The following is an 8,791-nucleotide window of genomic DNA, read 5'->3' on the forward strand; positions in this document are numbered from 1 at the left end:
CCCTTTCTGCCCTTTGGCCCCTCGTTTCCCCAAACTCCGGCTGTATCCTTTACCACTCTTCGACGTGTTCCACTCAGGCCACCTGACTGTACAGAGGAGGAAACCCGGGTCTCAGAAAATTTAGGTGCAAGGATCCAGCGCCTACACCCCGCCCTCCGACTCTTCCAGTATTCTTACCGCTCCAATCTACCTCCTTTAAAAATAATGATAGTTAACATTTATTGACCACTAACTGCGTGATACACACTGTATTAAGCGCTTCGGTGCTTAACTCAGTTAACCGTCCTCAAATCCCTTGAGGTTGGTGCTATTATCTATGTCTTGCTGAGGAGGAAACCGGTCAAAGATACCAAACCCAACACCACAAACTTCGGTTCTTGATTTTATTTTCACTCATGTTGTGTGTATAAATTTCACCTAACTCTAACACGATTTTTAAGTTCTTCAAGGGCAGGAACCAAATTACATTCCTATATTCCATCATCACTTGAGGCCAAGAGCTGGGAGACTCTGGAATCTTACTTCCTGGATACTGTTATTTAATACTTTTACTTTTTCAGCGTGGGCAAGTTGCTTGACCTCTCCAAGCCTGTTTCCTCATTTGTAATATATTTGATATATTTGATGTGTGTTTGTGTGTATGCACATATATAATCATCTCTGGATTGTTACGGGAATTCAAAATAAAAATGCTTGATAAACAGTGGTGTACCTAGTACCAATGTACGACTGAGTAAAAATCAACAATTCTCATGCCTCATCATTAACAGGAACAGTTTTTCCTCCAGTGGAGTCACTCTAGCAGGGGGTAATTTGAAAAAATATGGGTTAGCAATAGACAATAGAAAAGGTTAGTTAAGGAAATAAAGAGTAGAGGTTTTTGCAATGGGAAAAATGAAGGTAGGTGAGACAAAGAATGTCCTGGGGCCAGGCTGGATACTTGTGACGCTGTGAGCTGAGACAGTTTGAGGACCCAGAGTCAGATGCCAGGCAGGGAAAGGAGGGGGAAAAAGAAAAAGGGATTCCTCAGCCACAAAATCAGGAAGGCACCGAACATCTGAGGTAGCTTCTGTATCTCAGTCCAGATTTTGGGGGGGTATGGGGGTGTTTAGCATGCATACTATCTGCAAAACATCTCTAAAAACTGAGGGGGAGGAAGAGGAAGATTTTTCAAAATTGTCACTAAGCAAGGCAGGGGAAATAGAAATAGTTCAGAAGCCGTTATTACAAATTTAAGATGCAAACAATGCCTTTGCTTTTGGCTTTTATTACAGCGCTGTGTTATTTTTGTGTGTGTGATCACAGAAGCATTTGTAAATACTTCTGTAATACCCAAATTTACCAGCCTTTCGTGCCTTGGAGTGTGAAGAAGTAAAAAACAGAGCCTGGGTTGGCAGGACTCACTAACTTCTCTTTCCACCAAGGGCTTAGAGGGATAGTGAGAGGGAATCCTGAATCACAGACATTGTCAGGCTCCCTGCTGGACGCAGGCGTGCTAAAGGTTTGTTACTGAATCTGGTCATCTAACTAGTAAATGGTGCAGCCAGGATTTCTCCTCAGCTGCTCTTCACCACTGTGCCAACGGTTCTCAATCTTGAGAGTGCATCAGAATCACCTGAAGGTCATGTTAAAACACAGAGTGCTGGACCTCACCCCCAGAATTTCACTTAACCATACTGGTGCTTCTCTGAGGTGTAGTCCCTGGACTAGTATCATCAACATCATCTTTGAACTTGTTACAAATGCAAATTATTAGGCCTCACTCCAGAACTTGTGAATCAGAAAGTCTGGCGTGGGGTCCTGCCATCTGTGTTCAGACAGGCCTTACTAGTGATTCTAAAACATTCTCCAGTTTTAGAACCTCTACACTCTACTATCTTGTCTTCCACATAACCCTCTTTTTTTTTTTTTTCTAATTATCCCCAACAGAAATAACTCTACTGAAGCAAAAGTTCTTCCCAATGAATTAAATGATGTATTGAAGCATTTTTATTCATGTTTTGCTCTCAGTGGGAGAGGAGGCTAGAAAAAAAATTAATGGAGGATTCTTTTTTGATTACTTTCAATTTGTACTGAAATTTAACCAGATAATACTGGGTTGGGGGTGGAACTAATCTCACTTGGGAACTTCTCTGTGCCAGGGCTTAACATGCATTTTCTAAACTGATCTTCACTGCACTACCATGAGGTTTCATGGCCTTAATTGTACAGAAGAGAAAAACTGAGGTTTAGGTGAAGTAATTGACTTAAGGCCACATTCTTATTAAGGGGCAGAAATCAGGGTTGTTCAAACAAAGATCCCTCTAATTCCAAAACTCATGATCGCTCCACCTCATAGCAGGAGCTTGGAGAACCAAATTCCACTGTGGGCTTCACCACCACAACTATGCAACATTCAGTAAGCAGTTTAATCTCTATGTCAATTTCTCCATCTATAAATAATGTTATCATAAATCTGCCCCTCCCACACTGGAACGTTAGAACAAATGAAGAAATAAAAGTGTAGGTACTCTGAGTTTTTTAAGAAAAACAGTAAAAAGGTAAGTTATTATAATATTAATATGTTTAGCCAAGTGTTACTATGTGAGCCTGAGCATTGAATCTTTCCTGGTTATCTCCTGATTCATACATAAGAGGTTCAAAAACTATAGCTGATGCCAAAGAAAAAGCCTTTTGACTTAATTTGTCAGTATCTACTGGAGGTTAAAGAGGATGACAGAGGATTATATGTGTTTCTCTTAAAAATTACAAGAAATCTCTCAACAGGTTCATAGGCTCCAGGTTGTTGCCAAATTGTTGGCCCATCCACATCCTAGAGATCTTTTCTCCAAACCCTTTCTTCTCCCCATAACAAGCAACCCCTCCACCCTCCTGCCTCCACCCACTAGGCAAAGACTTAAAATTCCTCCCACTTTATTATGTAGAAGGATTTAGCTCTCAATCCTCCTCTCAGACCAGACTCCAGGCCTATCTTTGTTGACAGAGTCGCCAAGTTGCACAATTCCAGGGGGTACCATTCACAAAGAATACAACCTGAATGGTGCTCGAGGGGGTGCCAATTGCACAGGCGACAATAGGAATGGTCCCCCTGGAACTGTGCAAGGCTGTAGCCCTGTCTATGCATAGCTCCCGCCCCAAAAATCCATTAAGGTGTTTTGTTAAACAAAAGAATCATCTACTTGGGTGTCCACCAGTTTGCCAACCTTTCAAATAATGGGGTTCTTTGTGTTTTTTGTTTAACATAGGACTGATCAAATACTTAAATCACCAGGCTTAAGTCCTGGGTTCCACACTCTACTATGGCATTTTTCACTCTCTTCTGTGACATTATTGCCCATCTCCCCACTAGACTTGTGAGTTTCATGAAGGCTTTGTCATATTTTGTCTTCTTTACATTTTATTCATGTCTTGGCACAAGTGCTTAAAAAACACTTGCTAATTTGAATAACAGCACGGTGTACTCATAGATATATACTAGTATAGTTGGCAGAGATTTGACAAATGGCCTCAAATGTGCTGTTTGACCCACAGAGTTCTGTACCGAGAAATAAACTGAGCCAAAAAATTTTAAATGAGAAATGTCACTTAAAATAAAAATCCCAATTTCTGGCATCTCTTGAAAATTTAGACACCAGCAAACTGGGCATGCATCCCACAAGGTGTTGGCATCTTTAGCTCAGGTGCAGCTCTCCATTCAGGTCGTACAAAGAGTTGGCTCCACTCATGTGTGAAATCTTCATGTCAAGTGCTGAGTTTGGAGCCACTGGTGTGTGGGATCATACGGATGTTTTAGAGAAACAAGTATAGAATTTTGCCTTGTAGATTTTACATGTGTTCTTAATGACTTATTTCAGTGTATTCTGAGGTAATTTTAAATTGTTTTTCTGAGGTAGAAAATCGTGGGGTACCATCTTGTGCCATTTCTAAACAAGCCAAGCAAGTGCAGACATCACATTATAAATATGATTACCACCAACATTTTACAGGCATTGTAGCTAATGTTATTTGTCAACTGCCTTGGAAACAGAAATGACAAATAATAACAAATAGGTGAATAAGCTTCATGATAAACTAACTTTATGGATTGTGATTTTTTTTTTCCTGTATGGAGAAACACAAGCACAGCTAGTTCAGGTAGCAAGCAAGTAATGGAGCCAGGATTAGAACCCAGGCAGTCTGTCTCCGGAGACATGGTCTTAACCACTAAATTAATATTTATTGAGCCTCTCCCATGTGCTATGGCCATGACTGCCTCCCAACTCAAAGAGACTACCAGATTTATAGAAGAGTGCATGTATCTCTTCCAAGCCTTTTATAGGCTGCTATATTAAACCCACACAGATCCTTCTCATCTCTCTCCCCCTCCCAACCCAAGTCATACTGACATGTTTATAATCTTCAGTTTTGAAGTGTACAAACTGCCAGATGTCTAAGACTTCCTTTAATTCCAATATAATTCTTTCACAGAGTTTGTTTTTATTGCAAATTATCATGAAGAGTCTTATGCATTTGGTGAACAAAAGGCATCTTTTAAAGACAATGGAAGCACTTTGAAGCAATATAATATTGACAGAGGAAACCAATATCTGTAGTCAAATTATGCTTGTGTGGAGAAATGGGAGATAGCAAGGTTGAATTTGAGCAAAAATGTCACATTGACCTAAATGCAGTAAAAGCTCAAAAATAGAGGAATGTCGATCAACATTCCATCAACATTCAAATATGTCATCAGCATATTTTACATTTAATTTTTAATTAAAAATGGGAAACAATTTTGGAACTTATATTTTCCCTTAAGAGTTTTAAAGAATTAAACTTCTGTTGTTGTCCAAAATGAGCTGCTTAGCAAGTCTCAGGAATTTTTTTTTAAAATTTTTATTGAAATAAGATTGATTTACAATATTCTGTAATAACCTATATGGGAAAAGAATCTGGAAAAGAATGGATATATTCTATATATTCTATATGTACATTCTATATTTATAGCTGATTCACTTTGCTGTACACCCGAAACTAACACAACATTGTAAATCAACAGCATACTCTTTATTGACTGCCTTTACTTCCTTTACAACTATCCCATTTCCTTAAGGATGTTAGCTGCAGTTCCCAAACAAACCATTTTCATTCACATCCTTGTTTCAGGGTCTGATTCCTAGAGAACCTAAGCTAAGATTCCACAATTATCCTTGAGTCAGTTGAGAAAGAACCATGAATGGAGTCTCAGGAATTTGAGTTGCATACTACCTTCACACTTTCTTATGAAGATATAGCCTATCTTACTCTGCCTCAGTTTCTCCATCTGCAAAAATGCATGATAAGTGCATCTTTATATTGTAGAGACGTTGTGAGACATAGCTAATAAATGATTATAAAGAACAGCTCTTTGAAGTATAAAGCACTGCATAATTACTAAATACTATAATAATCATCCTCATAATAATAGTAATTTTCAACCAGCACATCAACCAGACCCAGATGCCTTTAGTCACCTTCCAATTAGACAAAAGTGTATATGCCAACTATGAAATAAAGTAAAAACCTTAAACCACGAACTAGTTCCACTCCCTTCCTCTTTCCTATGCAGAATCTGAAGTCAGATGGCCAGAGACATAGCTCAGTTCCATCACTTGCTAGCTGTGTGACCCAGCTTGCACAAGATAGTTAAACCTCACCAGCCTCTATTTCTTCAATGGTAAAATGACATTAATAATAATACCCACCTCACAGGATTATTGTGACAGTTCAACAAATTAATACATGGAGCGCTCTGTACCAGTGCTTGGCAGACTGGAAGAGCTCAATGGATGTCAGTGGTGATGATGACTAGCAGCATTATCTGGAAAAAAAACCCAAAAAACAAACAACTAATAGTGAGCAGCTGTCTAACCATGTTATTGGATGAAAGAGAAAGAAAAATCAATACACTCAACTTGGAGGATGATTTCAGCTGCCCTCTAGATTACATTCACATTTATCAAATACAAGCATATTAATATGAAATTTTGATAGAAAAAAAAAGTGAGGTGTTTTACTCTCCTAATGTGTTAATTTGTTTGTTTTTAATGACTGTGCATGAAGTAAATGACTATAGATGATTAGGGGGAAAAAATAGAGTAAAATGAAAAAATACAATGCTCCCCATTCCCCAGCCCACTCCTCTCCTCAGGTGTAACCACTGTTAATGATTTGGCATGCTCCTTTCCAGACCTATTTTTGTGCATTTACATTTATATAAACAGAATTACCCAAGAGGCAGATGAAGTATGTACTCAAGGCACCAGCAAACCAGAACGCCAAAAAAATTTTTGTAAAGAATTTGATGTCTTTACAAATGATTGATATAAAAAATCAGAACTTGTTGGGACTTCCTTTACATTTATTTAATTTTAAGATGGTTTTAATCTTAAAGTAAATAATAGGATACTATTTCATACGCATCATAAGCTCTGCAGTGCTTAGGGCTTTTCTTAATATCTTAATCCAAGCTTGCTACAGGCTCCTGACGCGCAGGCTCAGTGGCCATGGCTCAGGGGCCTAGCCACTCCGTGGCATGTGGGATCTTCCTGGACCGGGGCACGAACCCGCGTCCCCTCCATCGGCAGGCGGACTCCCAACCACTGCGCCACCAGGGAAGCCCTATACTCCCATCTTTTTAAGACCATAAATATAATCATATTGTTTTGCAACTTTCTCTATTTGTGTGAGTGATTTTAAATATTGTGATATTTACATAGTGGCAACCTAAATAAAAAGGAACTTTCAACATATATGCCATTTTACTTCAAGAACGATCTCTGTATAAGGGTCCTATGAGAACAATTCGAGTTTCAAAAACCTTCCTTTCTTTGCAAAGCAAATTTCATCTTCCATCACATTTTCAAGCCAATGTAATTCAATCCTTTTTTAATCTCCACAGAGCATATGATGGATTGAAATCCTGCCGACCAGGAGTTTTCTAAATGGTGACTATGGAGAGATGCCAAGGAAATTGAATGGTGCCAAAATGTAGAATCCTCAAGTTGCTCTCTAAACCAACGGAAATTCATTCGGGGCTGGATTTCACTGAGGCAGGACGTATTTCACCTACAAAGATAGAGCACAGGGCTTCCCTGGTGGCGCAGTGGTTGGGAGTCCGCCTGTCGATGCAGGAGACCCGTGTCTCAGTCTGGGAGGATCCCACATGCCGCGGAGCGGCTGGGCCCGTAAGCCACGGCTGCTGAGCCTGCGCGTCCGGAGCCTGTGCTCTGCAAGGGGAGAGGCCTCAACGGGGAGAGGCCCGTGTACCGCAAAAAAAAAAAGATAGAGCACATGTGGAGATTATATTTGGGACCAGGGAATAAAGAGGAAAAGTAAAGCTACATTGTATTTTAGTAGACAGTAAGAAGGGAACATTCCCTGAAGAGAAGACCAATGACCTTCTGTGAGGGAAGAAAGAATGCTTAAGCAATAGTTTAAAACTACAAGTATTTAAAATGTTCCCCTTATAGTAAATTAACTGTTGAATAAGCTCAATGCATTCTGAGGATACAAACATATGTGCAAAGAGAGATATCCAGTTATTTCAAATTTTAAAATGTATATGTATATATTTGTATACATATTAATATATGTGTATATATACATATGTATATATTTGAAATAACCTTGGATCTAAACTACTGCAAATGCTTATTACACATTTACTGTGAACAAGACACAGGGGTGTCAAGGGATACCAAGAACTCTAAGTCACAGAACCTGTCCTCTAAGAGTCAAAATGCCAGTTGGGGAGCTAAGTTATGGACTCATAGAACCATATAATGCCAAGCATCCTGTGGTAAATGCTAAATAACAGAGCCACTAATCTTTGAAACCTCTTCCATCGTTAATGGTCTTGGGACCAAGTAAGAGGCAGAACTTAAATAGTATCTTAAAGGACTTGTAGAAATTATAGGAAAAGGAGGGAAATAAAAAGGATCTCAGCTCTCAAAAAAGTATAGAGGTAGGAAAGTACAGAGCACATCCAGAAGACCTTGACCTTTTAACTGAAAAAAAGAGTTTGGGTAAGTAGGTTGGGCCTCTCGTCTGAAGGGTCTGACTACTAAATTAAGATACTTGAATATTATCTTTTTAGGCAGTAAAGAATCAGAGCTGTAATTCCATCTCTGGGTATATACCCAAAGGAAATGAAAACAGGATTTCAACAAGGTATGCACTCCCATGTTTATCACAGCATTATTCACAATAGCCAAGACATGAAAACAACCCAAATGTCCATTAATGAATGAATGGATGAAAAAAAAGATGTGGTATAGATACACAATGGAATATTATTCAGCCATGAGAAAGGAAGATATCCTCCCATTGGCAACAACATGGACAAACCTTGCACACTTTATGCTAAGCAAGATAAGTCAGAGAAAGACAAGTACTGGACGATATCACTTATAAATGGAATCTACATAAGTTCAACCTCGGAATTCCGTGGTGGTCCAGTGGTTAGGACTCAGCATTTTCACTGCTGTGGGCCCAGGTTCAATCCCTTGTCAGGGAACTAAAATCCCACAAGCTGCACAGTACAGCCGAAAAAAAAAAGTTAAACCTGTAAAAAACAGAGTAAAACATTGTGTACCAGGGGCTGGGGGTAGGATAAGAATATAGACAAAAATATTGCACTGTAATTAAGTAATGTGATAAATATCACTACATTGGCAATCATATTACAATATATAAATGTATATTACAATATATAAATGTATCAAAGTAACATGATGTACACCTTAAACTTACACGTCAAATTTATTCATGT

At 38.9% G+C, this 8,791-nt stretch overlaps 1 non-coding gene across 1 annotated transcript; it reads left to right on the plus strand.

Moving 5' to 3' along the window:
• The first annotated feature begins 8,463 nt into the window (after nt 1–8,463).
• TRNAE-UUC (transfer RNA glutamic acid (anticodon UUC)) lies at nt 8,464–8,536 on the plus strand. The gene has a single exon. It is a non-coding gene; the product is annotated as a tRNA-Glu (tRNA).
• The last annotated feature ends 255 nt before the right edge of the window (nt 8,537–8,791 follow it).

Source organism: Lipotes vexillifer, unplaced genomic scaffold, assembly GCF_000442215.2.
Source record: "Lipotes vexillifer unplaced genomic scaffold, Lipotes_vexillifer_v1.1 scaffold602, whole genome shotgun sequence".
Taxonomy (NCBI): domain Eukaryota; kingdom Metazoa; phylum Chordata; class Mammalia; order Artiodactyla; family Lipotidae; genus Lipotes; species Lipotes vexillifer.